General features: G+C 52.6%; 1 protein-coding gene across 1 annotated transcript in view; it reads left to right on the top strand.

Annotated features, from left to right (window-relative positions):
* The window catches only part of LOC146871866 (synaptonemal complex protein 1-like), a 2,219,271-nt gene that overhangs the window by 2,097,341 nt on the left and 101,997 nt on the right, over window positions 1-19,933 (top strand). The window lies entirely within an intron of this gene.

Genomic DNA, 19,933 nt, shown 5'->3' with positions numbered 1-19,933 from the left:
AGGCAGAGTGCTTGGTAACATGTGAGATGGTGCTCTAGCATGAGCTGAGCCTGTCTGCAGCTTTCGGAACCATGTCCTTATTGCTGTTCTATGATATAGCCTACCATATACTTAAAGTGCCTTATAATCTTAAACGGTTATGGTAACTATGGTTTGGCTTTATCAAAACATGTCGTGTAAGGTGTCTAACACTTTGGAATAATACCCCCATCCCATTTCTGGGGATGAGGATATTATCCCTCCCTTCTAGAGGGAGAAGACATGTTGAAACCTACTTACCCGGTTAAAGTTAACCAGAGCCCCAGCATCACAAAATGGATGCTGCTGCCACGACACAAGTCTGACCTCCTGCTGCTGGGAGTGATCCCGGCACTGGAGGCTTGGACAATAGGTTTCCTGCCTTGAGAGGTGCGAGCACCACCCCAGACAGGCCTTAGTCTATTGGGGCAGGGAGGGATGAAAGAAACGAGACACTGCCTGGGGCACACAAGGTGTCCCATGCATAGTCCAGTTCAAACCGGAGCTGGGGCACACCAGCCCCAGTCCTGGCGCAAAACTGGACAAAGGGAAGGGGGTGTAACCACCCCCCTCCCAGGTCCCACCCATAAGGCGTGACCTAGCAGGCAACCCAGCCCCCCAGATTAGTATAAGAGTGGTAGCTGGGCCCCAGGAGATTAGATTATCCTGAACCTGCAACTTGAACAGAAACTCTGGACCTTCAACATTCGACGAAAGAAGAAGACTGAAGAATCTCCCTTGTGGCCAAGGAGTGGCTACCCTGTGCAAACAGGCACCATCAAGAGACTTACCCTTTGCTTTGCTGAAGTTCTACGAGGGACCGACTGCAGAGCCCGACTAGAGCCTTGACTTCCAGACTTCTCCGACCCTGATCCACATCCACAGCCGAGCTGAGATCCGTGGAGGCGACGAGAGACGTGGGACCGGCTACCTGGGAAAAGTGGCGAGTATCTTCCAGCGCAGCTTCTGAGGCACCCTCGAAGTTGTGCACCGGGGATTGAGAAGCCCCAACCCCAAGCACCATCTGCACCGAAGATCAGCCCCCCACACTCCACGAGTCCTGCGTGGGGCCCTTCTGCATTTTCCTGCTTGCCACGTCTGTCCAGTTGCTTGCCCGTTGGCTAGCGGCCTTTGCGACGACACACCTTTGAATTTCCACTGCTGGTTTGGCTCCTCCAGACTGGCTCCTGCTCCTCTGCAAAAGAGAAGCGCCCCAGACCTTCCTGGTCTGCACCAGAAGCAAGTCCTCCATCCTTCCTGGGTTCCGCTTGCCAAGGCTTGATGAGTCCTAGTTCGACTTCGACGCCGCCGACAGCAAGAGCCTTCGTGGGACAGCTCGCCTCCTGGTCCTGGTCGTCCTCGACGTCTCCTGGTACCCGTGGCTGCTGCGACAAGCTTCACCTCTTCACCTGTGTGACGGGGCTGGGGCGGCAGAGACGACAAACAAGAGAATGCAGGTTGGTCGAGCACTTTATTCTCAACCTGGTACAGGGCTTCTCCCAATAATGTTGGGTACACGGATGGTATGTCTCTGGCTCTTCAGTCTTTGGACTGTCTGGTTGACACTCAGGGCGGCAAGCTCCTATTCGATCGTCTGGCCAGTTGCTGTTGACTCCGCGGTCTGGTTCCCTCCGAGTCTTCCCTCCGTCGTATGGGACAAAAGAGACGAAAGTACTGGTTAGATCGGGGATCTCGTGCGCCGGGACACAGGTAGGGCCGGGAGTGAGGGAAACCAAGTGCTTGTAGTGCTCTCACTCTCTCGTGACTGTGGGGGGGGTGCACGTGTGAGGGGGAGACTATGGCAGGGTACTGGATACGGTCTCGGTGTTACGGGTCTGGGTTTATCAATGGAGGTGAGGTGGCTTTCCCCAACCAACCCGCTACCCTTCCACGTACCTGCTCGAGCCACGCTCCTCCCCTGGGAACGTGGCCGGGCGCTTCGTGGTAACGTTGGCCTCCTGGCTTGTCGGTGTCGTCTCCGTCCGGTCTCCCTTCCTCCGTACTGCTACCTCCGCTTCTCCGCTCCCGAATCGTCCTCCTTCTCCGCACTGAATCTCCTTCCGCCTCCTGGGAAACGCCGTCCGTCGTCTTCCGGAATCCTACCGCTTTTGTGTATCCTAGCAACGTGACGTCATCGGTGGGAGTGGTCTCGTCATTCTGAAAGGCGAAGTTAAAGGAGCCCTGTCCACTTTCCACGGGCCAGTCCTGCGTATCATAGGGATATCTCTCCTCCAGTGGTCCTGTCACCTCGGGTTGCTGCAGGGGGAGAGAAGGGGTCAACGAGGCATCTGGTGTACAACAGTTCTGTTTATGGGAGGGCGGTCCTACAGTGTTGAACGCCCTGTCACACTCCTCCCACCCTGTATTCTCCCGTTCGGGGAGAGGGAAGACCCGTGAGAGAAAATCAGCGTTACCATTATCCCTGCCCTTCCTATGTCTGATGGTGAAGGCATACGGCTGCAAGGTGAGGAACCATCGTAGGATTCTGGGGTTTTGGCTCCTATTTTTATACATCCATTGCAGGGGCGCGTGGTCAGTATATAGGATAAATGGTTTACCTTCCAGGTAATATTGAAGCTTCTCTATGGCCCATTTTATGGCCAGGCACTCTCTCTCAATAGTTGGGTACTTGGCCTCCCTCGGGAACAGTTTTCGGCTTACAAATAGAATGGGGTGTTCTAGCCCATCCCCCCCCCTCCTGAGACAACACCGCTCCTATGCCCATGTCCGAGGCGTCGGTGGCTAAGATAAAGGGCTTGGAGAAGTTCGGGGACAACAACACCGGCTGGTTTGTGATGGTATCTTTCAAATCTGAGAAGGCGCGCAGGGCACTGGGACTGGGCTGTAGGAATTCCCTTTGGTTAATCCCCTTGCGTAGCAGGTCTGTAAGAGGGGCAGCAGTGTCTGCAAAGTTGGGGATGAATCTACGATAGTACCCGATAAGGCCTAGGAACGCCCTCAGATCTCTTTTATTGCAAGGAAAGGGGGTAGCCTGTATAGCTCGGACTTTGGAGGTTTGTGGGGTGATAGAGCCCTCACCTAACACAAAGCCAAGATAATTGACCTTTGTAAACGCCGCTCTGGACTTCTTGGCGTTTATGTGCAGTCCAGCTTCTTGCAGGGCGGTGAGGATCGTCTTTAGATGCTCCAAATGTTCCTCCCAAGTGTCGCTGTAAATGACGATGTCGTCCAAGTAAGCTGAGCTGAATGACGGGAAGGGTTGTAGGATCGCATTCATAAGTCTTTGAAAAGTGGCCGGGGCCCCATGAAGGCCAAACGGTAGCACGGTGAACTCGAATAATCCTTCGTCCGTGATGAAGGCCGTTTTCTTCCTATCGGCTTCCCTGAGGGGCACCTGCCAATATCCCTTTGTCAGGTCTAGCGTTGTTATAAAGGCGGCTTCTCCGAGTTTTTCCAATCAACTCGTCTACGCGCGGTATGGGGTAGGCGTCGAACGTAGAGATGGCATTTAGGGCTCGAAAGTCCATGCAGAAACGCCGAGAACCGTCGGGTTTAGGCACCATGACAATCGGCGAGGCCCAGTCACTATTCGAGGGCCGAATCACCCCAAGATTCAACATCTCTCTGACCTCCTTTTTGATGGCCTCTCTCCGAGCGGCCGGTATGCGGTACGGTTTCAGCTTTACCTTCTGTCCCGTCGGGGTCTCAATGTGATGTTCCACTAACGATGTTCTCCCGGGTCTATGTGAAAAGATGTCTTGAAAGGGACGGAGAACATCGCGTAACTGTTGCTGTCGAACTCGTGGAAGTTCTTCACTTATGACCAGTTCGTTCAGGGTGGAGGGTTCCTTTTGGGGTTGAGGTAGGAGCAAGTGGGCACTTGTTGGGGGAGGCCCTATCCACTTCTTCAATAAGTTTATATGGTATGTTTGGGTTTTTGATGGTGAAAGGCGTAATCGGTAGGTGGTATCTCCGATCGTACCAACCACCTCGTAAGGTCCCTTCCACTCACTCCTTTCTTTGCTGGCGCAGGCCGGGAGCATGATCAAAGCCCAATCGCCGACCGCTAAGGTCCGGAGTTTTTTTCCTTTGTCATAGCATCGTTTTTGCTTCTGTCTTTGCATCTCCAAATTGGTATAGGCCAAGCTCCTTAGTTTACCTATTTTGGACCGGAGTTGTTGTGTGTAGTCAAGGAGGGCCCTTTGTTCTTGTTCCCCTTCCATCTCCCACGCATCTTTGGTCATTTCCAGCAGGGATCTCGGATGTCTGCCATAAAGGAGTTCGAAGGCTGAACATCCCAGACTGCTCTGTTTCTGAGCTCTCAAGACGTAGAGGGCTAATGGGAGGAGGCGATCCCACTCAGGCCCTTCAGCCGACAGCATCTTCTTTAGGGTGGTTTTCAGAGACTGGTTATACCGCTCGACGAGACCGTCCGTCTGCGGATGGTACACCGACATCCGTAGGTGTTTTATATCTAAGGTTTTACAGACCTCCTGCATCAATTTCGAAGTGAACGGGGTTCCTTGGTCTGTTAAAACCTCCTTCGGAAATCCGACCCTGGAGCAGAGCTCAATCAACCTTTCGGCTATGTTAGCTGTTGTGGGGGCTCTTAGGGGAAAAGCCTCGATAAATCTGGTGGCATAATCAACAAGTACCAGCGCGTACATGTTGCCTTTAGATGAACGGGGTAGCGGTCCGATTAAATCCATGCCAATTCTATCGAAGGGTCGTCCTACGATTGGTAATGGAACCAGCGGTGCTGCTGGGGGGCGATGTAAGTTCCTTCTCTGGCATATTTCACACTTCGTACAATAGTCCTTCACCTGTTTATAAATCCCGGGCCAGTAAAAATACCGTAGTATACTGTCTGTGGTTTTCTCGGTCCCACTGTGTCCGGCTGTGAGATGGGTGTGGGCGAAGAAGAGAACCTGGTCTCGGAAAGAGAGAGGCACCACTAACTGAGGGTCCCCTCCCTCAACCCCCTCCCGGTATAGGAGATCCTTGGTTATGAGGAATCTGGGATATCTCGGTGTGTCTAGGCTCTGGGACATATGTGCACTCTCCCAAGCGTTTAATAAAGTGGAGTCATTGGCTTGTGCAAAACGAAAACTGCGGTCCGTGACCCATGGCTCGGGAGAGATAAGGGTTGTTACTATCCTAGGGGCTGTTGTAGTGGTTATTGATCTATGAAAGAAGGCCAAGAACTCCGGATTATCCACCCCCAAAATCACTTCCTCCGGCAGGGAGTCAACCACCCCAACCCTTACTGTGCACGGGTTTTTTCCATGGGGTTTTATTGTGACCTGAGCAAGTGGGTAGGGCCTAACGTCCCCATGGACGCATTTTATGTGTACCAGAACGTCTCGGACATATTGGTTTGGACGTATCAGTTTTTTCTGGACCACCGACTGTCGGTATCCCGAATCTAAGAGGGCTTTTACGGTTTTACCATTCAGCGACACACTCACATAAAACGAGGGACCTGTTTCAGCCGCATACATTATGGTCTTAGGGAGATACCCAACCTCCATGGGCTCCTCGGTCGCTCGTTTCTTGGGACACAGGCGGGCTATATGGCCCCACTCTCCACATTCGAAGCACTGGGGACCTCGGAGCGGTGTTCCCTCAAATCTTAGGGGCCTAGGTTTCGGATTGTCTGGTACCGGTTTCTTTCTCTCGGTCTTGACGGGAGTCTGTATCTTTGTCCCCTTCTCGTAGTCCCACCCTGTGACCTTAGGTTGTGCACGGGCATAATTAGCGGCCATTTCAATGGCTTGTTCCAAGGTCAACCCCTGGTGTTGTTTGAGCCACCTCTGAGAGGCGTACGGCAAGGCCTCCATAAACTGTTCTAAGTATATCTTGGTCATTACTTCCTCCGTCGTGCTGGTGGCCGGTCGTAGCCACTTGTCCGCAGCGAACTTCAATCGGAAAAACAGAGTTTTGGGGTTCTCGCCTGGTATACCCCTCTCTTTCCTGAAGCGGAGTCTGTATGCCTCTCCATCGAGCCCTAAATGGTCCAAGATGACCTCTTTTATGGTTGGGTAGGGCGTGGTGCCCATGGGGTTGGCCACCTGATATGCAAATTGCGCCTCCCCTGACAGGAGCGGCGCCAAAAAGAAGGGCCACTTGTCCTCCGGCCATCCCATCGCTCTGGCAGCCCTCTCAAAGTTCATCAAGAACATGTCCGGGTCCTCCCCCGGCGTATATTTCTGTAAGGCCAGTCCTGAGGGGTGAGGAGTGGGAAGGGGTCGCGCCTCCGGGGTTGTTTGTACCATTGCGACCGGAGGACTTTTCTGCAGACTCTCCATGTGGGCCGCGATAGTGTTTTGGAAAAGGTCCCGGTCGGCTTGGGCTGACGTCATCTGCCTCTGTACTGCCCATTCTAATTTTTCCTGTCCTTTTACGAGATGCTGGATGAGGGCGTCCATCTTGTCGTACAGACGGACTGGATCCCACTTCTGACACCAGTGTGACGGGGCTGGGGCGGCAGAGACGACAAACAAGAGAATGCAGGTTGGTCGAGCACTTTATTCTCAACCTGGTACAGGGCTTCTCCCAATAATGTTCGGTACACGGATGGTATGTCTCTGGCTCTTCAGTCTTTGGACTGTCTGGTTGACACTCAGGGCGGCAAGCTCCTATTCGATCGTCTGGCCAGTTGCTGTTGACTCCGCGGTCTGGTTCCCTCCGAGTCTTCCCTCCGTCGTATGGGACAAAAGAGACGAAAGTACTGGTTAGGTCGGGGATCTCGTGCGCCGGGACACAGGTAGGGCCGGGAGTGAGGGAAACCAAGTGCTTGTAGTGCTCTCACTCTCTCGTGACTGTGGGGGGGTGCACGTGTGAGGGGGAGACTATGGCAGGGTACTGGATACGGTCTCGGTGTTACGGGTCTGGGTTTATCAATGGAGGTGAGGTGGCTTTCCCCAACCAACCCGCTACCCTTCCACGTACCTGCTCGAGCCACGCTCCTCCCCTGGGAACGTGGCCGGGCGCTTCGTGGTAACGTTGGCCTCCTGGCTTGTCGGTGTCGTCTCCGTCCGGTCTCCCTTCCTCCGTACTGCTACCTCCGCTTCTCCGCTCCCGAATCGTCCTCCTTCTCCGCACTGAATCTCCTTCCGCCTCCTGGGAAACGCCGTCCGTCGTCTTCTGGAATCCTACCGCTTTTGTGTATCCTAGCAACGTGACGTCATCGGTGGGAGTGGTCTCGTCATTCTGAAAGGCGAAATTAAAGGAGCCCTGTCCACTTTCCACGGGCCAGTCCTGCGTATCATAGGGATATCTCTCCTCCAGTGGTCCTGTCACCTCGGGTTGCTGCAGGGGGAGAGAAGGGGTCAACGAGGCATCTGGTGTACAACAGTTCTGTTTATGGGAGGGCGGTCCTACAGTGTCGAACGCCCTGTCACAACCTGCAATCTTCACGACATCGCCTAGTTCCTTTCTGGTTCCACGTGGTCACTGGCTAGTGACCCAGACTCTGTCCCTTCTGCTTGCAGGTATCCTTCCTTCTTGATCCCGGCCTTGGGATCCACCGGACACTCTTCACTGACTGCCTGTCAGCAACTTTCCTTCAGGCATCCATAGAAGTCCACGACGAAACCCGACGCAAGTTCACACCTATGCACCCGCAGCCCGTGGGCTAGGTAACTTGGGTACTTCGGTGCTCACAAGGGTATTGACTATCGTAGAGTCTAGTTTCCGAGTCTCGACTTTCTAGCTATACCAGAAGTGTCCTAAAACTGCTTATTTCAGAACTGTACTATTTCTATCGATTATACGCATTACGCGTGAGTGTTTCCACTCTGCACCTGAATCCCGTGGGCCTCCCACTTCCTAACTGCTGGTAGTGTAGTGTAGCCCCAGCGATTCCCTAGGCCTAGGCCTATTCTATTTCCGTGACAGTGGTCCTTATACCACTTCTTTAGTATATGGTTTGCGTGGCCCCTAGGGCCTAACTGTATTACTTACCTGTGTGACTTAATGTATGCTTGAATAAGACTGTGTTGTACTTCCCTCGAATCTCATAAAGAGTGCTGAGGGTTTGACTAGAATAAATACACTTTATGTTATATATATATATCTGTTGTGGTGTCCTTTCATTTGGTATTCAAGGGATTATATAAGGTATAACAGCTGGCTTTACATGCCATTCAGAGTTTAGCCTAAGACTGCTCTTGTCCATGCTACCACTAGAATAGCTGGTCTATAAGGTTGACTTTACAACCAATCACCATAAGGGTTGTTTGGACTGATACAAGGTGTACACTAGAACTAGTGACATCATATATCAGGCCAACTTCTCACATTGGTGAGCAGCGGTTGGGATCTGAGCTTGCTGTTGTGATACCATTATAGTCTTGAGATATCAAATTGAAAGATCACATTAGGTACTGTAAGGTACATATAAAACAAAATCTTAGAATACTTAAGTTCTACTGAACTTAGTTGTTGTAGGTTGAAGGGCCTAGCACACCCTGACTACAACTACTAGAGAGGTTTTAGTAGATACAACTAGTGTAGGTAGGTGCACACACCACACCCTCACTAGATCATGTCTCTGGGAGGAGATCAAGGAGATTCTCTCTCAGGAGGGGTAGGTCTTAGAAAGATCCCCTCTAGACATGATACCCTAATTTTTCAGGAGATGAGACAATTGTGTACCTCCAGAAGGTTAAAACAGGGTGCAAACCCTACCCTCATTCAGCTAGTAGAGATCCTAGAGGAGTATGATGCTCTTAGGGCCTCCCAGGTTGGTACCCTAGGTAAAGGTGAGGGTCTACCCGCTACAGATGAGTCAGATGGGACTTCAGATGAGGAGGTAGACAGCCAGGTCAAAGTTAGAAGACTTAGCCAGGCTAACCTAAGCTTACATGGGAGTCTGCATGGGGTCCCCCCATACAGACCCACAAGTGGGCTTAACCAGAGAATCAGAAGAGACAGATCCCCTTCAAGGGAATCCATCCACTCCCATGTCTCTAGCATCTCTAATGCCTCTTCTCACAGGGAAATGACTTTCCCCCAGAGAAAAGAGCATGAATCCAGAATGAGGGAAGCTAATCTAAGGATTGAGAGGGAAGAACTTGCCCTTGCCAAGGAGAAGCTTGCTCTGGCTAGAGAGCAAATGTTAAGTGGGTTAGAAGCAATATCCCTAAGGATAGAGACAGGACCTATGATAATAGAAACCTGAGCAAGATTGTCCCTCCCTACAAGTGTGGGGATGACATCCACAAATGGATAACTGCTTTGGAGAGGGCTTGCAAAGTACAGCAGGTACCCCAAAGTCAGTGGGCAGCTATCTTGTGGCTCTCCTTCTCTGAGAAAAGTAGAGACAAGCTCCTCACAGTTAGTGATGAGGATGCAGACAATTACACTGTCCTGAAGAGTGCTCTAATTGATGGGTTTGGCCTAACCACTGAACAATACAGGTTGTTGTTCAGGGATACCCAGAAGACACAGACTCAGGACTGGACTGACTTTGTAGATTGTGCCACTAAGGCTCTGGAAGGCTGGCTAGTGGGAAGTAAGGTTAACGACTATACAGGATTGTATAATTTGATCATGAGAGAACAAATCCTTAACAACTGTCAAAACCAGCTACTGCATCAACACCTGATTGATTCTGATCTGACTTCTCCCCAAGAATTGGGAAAGAAGGCAGATAGATGGGTCAGGACTAGAGTTAAGCAGAAAAACCAGAACCAGGGCGGTGATCAGAAAAAGGCAGACCAGAAGGGTAATGATCAGAAACAAAAAGACCAGAAGTCTTCACCAGGCCCCCAAAAGGCTCAGGGGGAGGGTGGTCCCAAAAAGGATAAAAAGAAAGATGGCCAAAAGAAACCATGGTGCAACTATTGTAAGTCCAACTCACATTGGTTTAGTGAGTGCACCAAAAAGGATAAGCCCCCAGCCACCATTGCCCCTAAGGCAACTGTACCCCCTAGTTCAGCTGTAAGTGGTGGTTTCCAGCAAAAGGGTGTAGTAGGGTTAACCCTGGGAACTGAGGAGGATTCTGGCCTAGTCAGAAACCTACTCAGGCTGTTCTGATCTGTGATGGGGACATAGCTTTGTCCTCTACTATAGGCCCCAGTAACCTGGGCAAGTACAGACAGACTCCTTTTATCAACCAAAGAATGGCTCAGGCCTACAGGGACACTGGGGCTAGTGTCACAATGGTGACACCTGCCTTTGTGGACCCTGGACAGATCATACTAGGTTTGAACTACCTAGTGACCAACGCTAGCAATGCCACTACCTCCCATAGTGTGGCAATTGTTAACTTCTCCTGGGGAGGGGTAACTGGCCTCAAGAAAGTTGTTGTTAGTTCAGACCTTCCTGTAGAGTGTTTACTGGGCAATGATCTTGAAACTTCAGTCTGGTCTGAAGTGGAGTATAGGACCCATGCAGAAATGCTGGGGATAGATGCACATGTCCTTGCTGTGACCAGGTCACAGGCCAAAAAGTGCACCACTGAACAAGTGCTGGATCCTGAAACTATGGACCAATCACAACCCAAAAGAAAGAGCAGTAGGGTAAAGGCTGTGCCTTCCCCCCTGCCTCAGGTAGTGGATCAGCCCTCACAGGAGGATGATTCTGAGAGCCCTGAAGAAACTGTCCTAGAAGAACTTGAACCTGATCAGGTTGAGTTTCTTGGGACAGGGGGACCTTCAAGGGCAGATCTGAGGCAGGCACAATTAGACTGCCCCTCTCTTGAACCCCTCAGACAGCAGGCTGCTGCTGAGGCTGCAGGGAATGCTCAAGGTACCCATAGAGTGTATTGGGATGAAGGGCTGCTGTATTCAGAGGCTAGAGACCCCAAGTCTGGTGCATCCAGGAGGTTGGTCATACCACTGAAGTTCAGAGGCTTCCTTCTTACCTTGGCCAATGATATTCCCCTTGCAGGACACTTAGGCCAGAACAAGACTTGGGACAGGCTTGTCCCTCACTTTCACTGGCCCCATATGTCAGAAGATACCAAGGAGTTTTGTCGCTCCTGTGTCACCTGCCAAGCCAGTGGCAAATCAGGTGGCACCACAAAGGCCCCCCTCATACCACTACCTGTGGTGGGGGTTCCCTTTGAAAGAGTGGGCATAGATATTGTAGGACCAATGGACCCACAAACAGCATCTGGGCACAGATTCATACTGGTGATAGTGGACCATGCCACCAGGTATCCAGAAGCTATTCCCCTGAGGACCACAACAGCTCCTGTTGTGGCAAGGGCCCTACTTGGAGTCTTCTCCAGAGTGGGCTTTCCAAAGGAGGTCATTTCTGACAGAGGTGCCAACTTCATGTCAGGATATTTGACTGCAATGTGGAAGGAGTGTGGTGTGAACTACAAGTTCACCACACCCTATCACCCACAGTGCAATGGGCTTGTTGAGAGATTTAACAAGACCCTAAAGGGAATGATAAAAGGTTTACCAGACAAGCTTAGGCGAAGATGGGACATCCTTTTACCCTGCCTTCTGTTTGCTTACAGAGAGGTCCCACAAAAGGGGGTTGGCTACAGCCCTTTTGAGCTTTTGTTTGGGCATCCTGTAAGAGGACCCCTATGTTTAGTAAGGGAAGGATGGGAGAGACCTCTCAGACAACCCAAACTTGATATAGTGGATTATGTACTTGGTCTCCGCTCCAGGATGGCAGAGTATATGAAGAAGGCTTCTAAAAACCTTGAGGCAAGCCAAGAACTCCAAAAAGCTTGGCATGACCAAAAGGCTGTGCTGACTGTTTACCAGCCAGGGCAGAAAGTGTGGGTGTTGGAGCCAGTGGCCCCAGCAGCACTCCAAGACAAATGGTCTGGACCCCACACTATTGTTGAGTAAAAGGGAGAAGTCACCTACTTGGTGGACCTTGGGACTCCCAGAAGCCCCCACAGGGTGCTTCATGTCAACAGATTGAAGGCATATGTTGACAGGGCAGACATGGGCTTACTCATGGCTACAGATGAGGGGCAGGAGGAAGAGAGTGACCCTCTTCCAGACCTGTTGACTCAGAACCCTGATGATGGCTCAGTTGATGGTGTGGTCTTTTCTGACAGCCTCACTGTCCATCAGCAACAGGACTGCAGACAAGTTCTGCAATCCTACAGACATATGTTCTCTCTGACCCCAAGTCAGATAAACTGGTGCACCCATGAGGTGGACACCGGTGACAGTCTGCCTGTGAAGAGTAAAATCTACAGGCAACCTGACCATGTCAGGGACTGCATAAAAGTTGAGGTACAAAAGATGTTGGAGCTGGGAGTCATTGAACCTTCAGAGAGCCCTTGGGCTAGTCCTGTAGTTCTTGTGCCAAAACCTCACACCCAAGATGGTAAGCGAGAGATGAGGTTTTGCGTGGACTACAGAGGTCTCAATGCTGTCACTAGGACAGATGCCCACCCAATACCTAGGGCAGATGAGCTCATTGACAGACTGGCAGCTGCTAAGTTTTTGAGCACATTTGACCTGACAGCAGGCAACTGGCAAATCAGACTAGCTGAGAATGCAAAAGCCAAAACTGCTTTCTCGACCCCAGGAGGACATTATCAATTTGTGGTAATGCCCTTTGGTTTGAAGAATGCACCTGCCACTTTCCAAAGGTTGGTGAATCAAGTCCTTACTGGGTTGGATGACTACTGTGCAGCTTATCTTGATGATATTGCTGTGTTTAGCTCCACCTGGGAGGATCATCTGGTCCACCTGAGGAATGTTTTAGAGGCCCTGCAAAAGGCAGGCCTCACTATCAAGGCCACTAAGTGCCAGATAGGGCAGAGCAAGGTTGTATACCTGGGCCACCTAGTTGGTGGGGGTCAGGTTCAACCACTGGAGAGCAAGATCCAGACCATAAAGGACTGGACTCCTCCAACTACCCAGACTCAGGTCAGAGCTTTCTTGGGCCTGACTGGGTACTACAGAAAGTTTGTTAAGAACTATGGGTCCATTGTGACACCACTTAATGACTTGACCTCCGAGAAAATGCCAAAGAAAGTTCAGTGGACAGTAAGCTGTCAAAAAGCATTTGATGACCTGAAGCAGGCCATGTGCAGTGCACCTATTCTGAAAAGTCCAGACTACTCCAAAGAGTTTATTGTCCAGACAGATGCTTCTGAGTTGGGTGTGGGAGCTGTTCTTTCACAACTTAATATAGATGGTCAAGACCAGCCCATTGCTTTTATAAGTAGAAGGCTGACCCCTAGAGAGAAACGTTGGTCAGCTATTGAGAGGGAGGCCTTTGCTGTGGTTTGGGCCCTGAAGAAGCTGAGGCCATACTTGTTTGGCACTCACTTCAAGATTCAGACAGACCATAAGCCCCTCTTGTGGCTAAATCAGATGAAGGGTGAAAATCCCAATCTTCTTAGGTGATCCATTTCCCTACAGGGGATGGACTTCACAGTGGAACATAGACCTGGAACTGACCATGCCAATGCAGATGGACTCTCCAGATATTTCCACTTAGAACATGAAGACTCAACTGGTCAAGGTTAGTTTAATGTCCCTAAGATTGGGGGGGGGGGGGGTTGTGTAGGAGATTAGGGTCTGCTTTCTATGTTCACCCCCACTTTTTGCTTTTGCTTTACTGGTTTTCGACTTAGATGTGGCTGTGGGCCTGCTAATCAGACCCACAGCCCTGCTGTTCTCTCTCTAAATTAATACTATGCACTTTAGGTGCATAACCCATTTGGATAGGATCACCTTATTGGCCCCTGTACAGTGTACCTTAGGTACCCAGGACATAGGTGTACCCTAGGCCTACCAGGGGCTGCAGCATGTATTATGCCACCCCTGGCCTGGCCTTCCATTATGACACAACTGGCTGATCACTCAGCTGGGGCAAGGTTGTGTAATCACCCCTTGCTTAGGTGTAGTATTCCTATACCTACCTTATATATAGACACATGTGTACCTATCAGCCACTCCTGTGGCAGGCCTTAACAATCCTGGAGGCAGAGTGCTTGGTAACATGTGAGATGGTGCTCTAGCATGAGCTGAGCCTGTCTGCAGCTTTCGGAACCATGTCCTTATTGCTGTTCTATGATATAGCCTACCATATACTCTTAAAGTGCCTTATAATCTTAAACGGTTATGGTAACTATGGTTTGGCTCTATTAAAACATGTCGTGTAAGGTGTCTAACACTTTAGAATAATACCCCCATCCCATTTCTGGGGATGAGGATATTATTCCTCCCTTCTAGAGGGAGAAGACATGTTGAAACCTACTTACCCTTTTAAAGTTAACCAGAGCCCCAGCATCACAAAATGGATGCTGCTGCCACGACACAAGTCTGACATCCTGCTGCTGGGAGTAATCCCGGCACGGGAGGCTTGGACAATAGGTTTCCTGCCTTGGGAGGTGCGAGCACCACCCCAGACAGGCCTTAGTGTATTGGGGCAGGGAGGGATGAAAGAAACGAGACACTGCCTGGGGCACACAAGGTGTCCCATGCATAGTCCAGTTCAAACCGGAGCTGGGGCACACCAGCCCCAGTCCTGGCGCGAAACTGGACAAAGGGAAGGGGGTGTAACCACCCCCCTCCCAGGTCCCACCCATAAGGCGTGACATAGTAGGCAACCCAGCCCCCCAGATTAGTATAACAGTGGTAGCTGGGCCCCAGGAGATTAGATTATCCTGAACCTGCAACTTGAACAGAAACTCTGGACCTTCGACATTCGACGAAAGAAGAAGACTGAAGAATCTCGCTTGTGGCCAAGGAGTGGCTACCCTGTGCAAACAGGCACCATCAAGAGACTTACCCTTTGCTTTGCTGAAGTTCTACGAGGGACTGACTGCAGAGCCCGACCAGAGCCTTGACTTCCAGACTTCTCCGACCCTGATCCACATCCACAGCCGAGCTGAGATCCGTGGAGGCAGCGAGAGAGGTGGGACCGGCTACCTGGGAAAAGTGGCGAGTATCTTCCAGCGCAGCTTCTGAGGCACCCTCGAAGTTGTGCACCGGGGATTGAGAAGCCCCAACCCCAAGCACCATCTGCACCGAAGATCAGCCCCCCACACTCCACGAGTCCTGCGTGGGGCCCTTCTGCATTTTCCTGCTTGCCGCGTCTGTCCGGTTGCTTGTCCGTTGGCTAGCGGCCTTTGCGACGACACACCTTTGAATTTCCACTGCTGGTTTGGTTCCTCCAGACTGGCTCCTGCTCCTCTGCAAAAGAGAAGCGCCCCAGACCTTCCTGGTCTGCGCCAGAAGCAAGTCCTCCATCCTTCGTGGGTTCCGCTTGCCAAGGCTTGGTGAGTCCTAGTTCGACTTCGACGCCGCCGACAGCAAGAGCCTTCGTGAGACAGCTTGCCTCCTGGTCGTGGTCGTCCTCGACGTCTCCTGGTACCCGTGGCTGCTGCGACAAGCTTCACCTCTTCACCTGCAATCTTCACGACATCGCCTGGTTCCTTCCTGGTTCCACGTGGTCACTAGCTAGTGACCCAGACTCTGTCCCTTCTGCTTGCAGGTATCCTTCCTTCTTGATCCCGGCCTTGGGATCCACCTGACACTCTTCACTGACTGCCTGTCAGCAACTTTCCTTCAGGCATCCATAGAAGTCCACGACGAAACCCGACGCAAGTTCACACCTATGCACCCGCAGCCCGTGGGCTAGGTAACTTGGGTACTTCGGTGCTCACAAGGGTATTGACTATCCTAGGGTCTAGTTTCCGAGTCTCGACTTTCTAGCTATACCAGAAGTGTCCTAAAACTGCTTATATCAGAACTGTACTATTTCTATCGATTATACGCATTACGCGTGAGTGTTTCCACCTGAATCCCGTGGGCCTCCCACTTCCTAACTGTTGGTAGTGTAGTGTAGCCCCAGCGATTCCCTAGGCCTAGGCCTATTCTATTTCCGTGACAGTGGTCCTTATACCACTTCTTTAGTATATGGTTTGCGTGGCCCCTAGGGCCTAACTGTATTACTTACCTGTGTGACTTAATGTATGCTTGAATAAGACTGGGTTGTACTTACCTCGAATCTCATGAAGAGTGCTGAGGGTTTGACTAGAATAAATACACTTTATTTTATATATATATCTGTTGTGGTGTCCTTTCATTTGGTATTCAAGGGATTATATAAGTTATAACAGCTGGCTTCACATGCCATTCAGAGTTTAGCCTAAGACTGCTCTTGTCCATGCTACCACTAGGATAGCTGGTCTATAAGGTTGACTTTACAACCAATCACCATAAGGGTTGTTTGGACTGATATAAGGTGTACACTAGAACTAGTGACATCATACATCAGGCCAACTTCTCACAGTCGGTTCCGGCCCCGGCGCCGTCGACGACTTCGGTCCCGACACCGCAGGTCCCCGAGGGATTCAGGCCTGGATCTCTGCCGGCGCCGGTCGACCTCACGACGCCTCCTCCGCCGGCGTCGACACCGGTTCCGCCCCCGGCGTTATCTCCGGACGACGCCGTTCCCCGGTTTAGCCCCTGTCCGGTCCCGGCGCCGGTGCGGCACCGCTTGACGCCGCACCTGACGCTGATGGATGAGCATTTCATCTACCGCCTGGCTCCGATCATTCCTCTTGTTTATCAGGAATCGGATGACGGGGGCGACTGGGAGGGGTCTGAGGACCCTCTGGCCATACAGGGCCAACTTTCACAGGACTGGGCAGACGAACTGGGGGATGCCAGTGGTCTGGACACTTCCCCGGACGCTGGTTTCATCTCTCCTCCGACTGTGGCCTCGGAGGAAGGTGCAGCTTTTTCAGTGGTTCTGCGCAAGGCGGCCGCAGCCCTGGGGCTCGAGCTGCCTGCTGTGGCCGTGAGGACTAACGTCCTCACAGAGGTGCTTCAACCGTCAGCAAGCTCCACTGAGCCTCTGCTGCAGTTCAATGAGGCCCTCATAGACGTTCTGCAGGGCACATGGTCCAAGCCCTCCACAGTTCCTCCTGTGGATCGGAACGTGGCCCGGCGCCACCGCCCTGCTCCGGGCGACCCCAGTATCCTGTCCCAATACCCCATCCCCGAGAGTCTGGTTATCCAGGCCTCCACTTCCCAATCCTCCTTCCCGTCCGCCCCTTCGGATCGGGAATCCAAGAGGCTAGAACAGTTCGGAAAGAAGCTGTTCTCTTCCCTGAGTTTGGGCCTGCGGTCTTTGAACACCGCTTGCCTCTTGGACCGTTTCTCCCACTCTCTGTGGGATACGGTGGAGGACGTGCTGCCCCTGTGTCCGGAGGAGGCCCGGACACCTCTCTCCCAGGCGCTTGCTGATGGGCGAGATGCAGCACGACATGCCATACGGTGTGGACTAGACACCACGGACTCGCTGGGTAGGGCGATTTCCACCATGGTGGCGCTCCGGCGCCATGCCTGGCTGTGGTCCACGTCTTTTTCGGGGGATGTCTAGAGTTCCCTCATGGATATGCCCTTTGATGGCACTCGCCTTTTTGGTGAGAAGGCGGATAGTGCGCTGGCTCGTTTTAAGGACTCCCGGGCTACGGCCAGGTCCTTGGGTCTCTCGGCCCCACAGCCGCAAACTTCCGCCTTTCGCCCCTTTCGTGGCCAAGGAAGGGGCGCCTCCTCACTTCCGCCTAGCCACCGGCCGCAGACCCAACCTGCACGCGGACGTGGATTCTGCCGTGGCGGTACAGGAGGACAACGTGCCGGTCAATCCACATCCACCCTGGCAACATCCGCCTCAAAGCCCTCCTAGTCCGAGCTTTCAGGCCCATTCCACGCCAGTGGGCGGCAGAGTTCGCCATCACCTGCTCCACTGGCGATCCATCACTTCGGACAGGTGGGTGCTGCACATCGTCCGAAGGGCCTACTCCCTCCCCTTCGAGACGACCCCTCCAGCCATGCCACCGCAGTGCCACCGTATATCGGAGGATCACTTGAATCTTCTGCGGGAGGAAGTTACGGCCCTCTTGGCCAAAGAGGCCGTCGAGCGCATTCCTGGTCCAGAAGTAGGCCGTGGTTGCTATTCCCACTACTTTCTGGTTCCCAAGAAGGGCAAAGGGGGCCTACGCCCTATCTTGGACCTCAGGAGCGTCAACGCCTTCCTCCGGAAGGAACGGTTCAAGATGCTAACTTTAGCACAGGTTCTGGCTGCCCTCGACCCTGGAGACTGGATGGTAGTGTTGGACTTGCAGGACGCCTATTTTCACATCCCCGTCCTGCCGGCCCACTGGCCTTACCTGCGGTTCACGGTGGGTCAGGAGCACTTTCAGTTCACTGTGCTCCCCTTCGGCCTCACCAGTGCCCCTCGGGCGTTCACGAAAGTGATGGGGGTGGTCGCAGCTCATCTGCGCAGATCGGGGGTTCCAGTCTTCCCCTATCTCGACGACTGGCTGTTGAAGGCGGGCTCGCCACAGCAAGTCGTCTCCCACTTCCAGACTACGGCCGACCTCCTGCATTTGCTGGGGTTCTCCATCAACGTGCCGAAGTCACACCTGAGTCCCTCCCAGAAGCTCCTCTTCATCGGAGCGGTTCTCGATTCGGCGCAGTTCCGGGCTTATCCTCCGGAACAGCGGGTCCGGGATATTCAGGCTCTGATTCCCATCTTCCGGCCTCTATCCTAGGTTTCGGTCAGGTTGGTGCTGCGGCTTCTGGGGCTGATGGCCTCCTGCATCCTGTTGGTGCATTACGCCAGGTGGCAAATGCGGGCTCTGCAGTGGTAGCTGAAGTTTCAGTGGGCCCAGTATCGAGGCAACCTGTCCGACCAGGTCTTGATCTCGGAGGGCACTGCGAAACAGTTGCAGTGGTGGCTCACGGACCGCGATTGGGTCAGGGGCAGATGCCTCTCCCTACCCCAACCGGAGCACGTAGTAGTGACGGACGCATCCCTCCTGGGATGGGGGGGCCATATGGGAGAGGCGGAGATCAGAGGCCTCTGGTCTCCGGCGGAATCTCAACTCCATATCAACCTGTTGGAGCTGAGACCGATCCGGCTTGCACTGAAAGCCTTCCTTCCCTCTGTCCGGGGAGGTGTCGTGCAGGTGTTCACGGACAACACCACCGCCATGTGGTATTGCAACAAACAGGGCGGGGTGGGGTCGTGGACCCTTTGTCAGGAGGCTCTGCGCCTCTGGACAGGGCTGGAACACCAGGGCATCACCCTGGTGGTTCAACATTCGGCGGGCTCCCTGAACGCCAGAGCGGACAAACTCAGTCGCCGGTGCATGATGGATCACGAATGGCATCTGAACTCGGACGTGGCGCAAGGTCTCTTTCTGCAGTGGGGAGAGCCTTGGTTAGATCTATTCGACGTCGAACAGAATGCGCAATGTCAGCAGTTCTGCGCGTTGGAATTTCCAAGGCGGCACTCGCTCGGAGACGTTTTTCGTCGCGAGTGGAGTTGCGGTCTGTTGTACGCCTTTCCACCTATACCACTTCTGCCCAGAGTGCTGAAGAAGATCAGGCGCGACCGGGCCCAAGTCATCTTAGTGGCTCCGGATTGGGCACGAAGGTACGGGTATCCCGAGCTACTCAGTATGTCAATCGATCCTCCGATACGACTGCCTCTTCAGGAGGACCTTCTGTCGCAGCAGCAGGGGACGGTCCTCCACCCGAACCTGTCCAGTCTCCACCTCCATGCGTGGAGATTGAGCGGCGACAGTTGATGCCATTTGACTTGCCTCCTGAAGTCTGTGATGTGATTCTGGCAGCCAGGCGTCCCTCCACAAAATCAATATACGCCTGCAGGTGGAACAAATTTGTGGCATGGTGCACAGCAAAGGCTGTGGATCCCCTTTCCGCCCCTCTTTCTGAGGTTCTACTCTTTCTTCTTTCTTTGGCCCAGCAGGGCTCTGCTCTGGGCACTTTGAAAGGTTATCTTTCTGCAATCTCTGCTTTCTTACGGCTTCCTGATCAGCCTTCTCTCTTCAAGTCCCCTGTTGTTTCGCGCTTTCTTAAAGGCATTACTCACATGTTTCCTCCTGTCCCCTTCGTAATGCCTCAGTGGGATTTGAATCTTGTCTTGACCTTTCTGATGTGCGCTCCCTTTGAGCCCCTTCACAATTGTCCACTTC

This window comes from Triturus cristatus, chromosome 1_1 (assembly GCF_964204655.1).
Source record: "Triturus cristatus chromosome 1_1, aTriCri1.1, whole genome shotgun sequence".
Classification (NCBI taxonomy): Eukaryota; Metazoa; Chordata; class Amphibia; order Caudata; family Salamandridae; genus Triturus; species Triturus cristatus.
The sequence above is the reverse complement of the archived record's forward strand: the minus strand, read 5'-3'. Positions and strand labels throughout refer to the sequence as shown.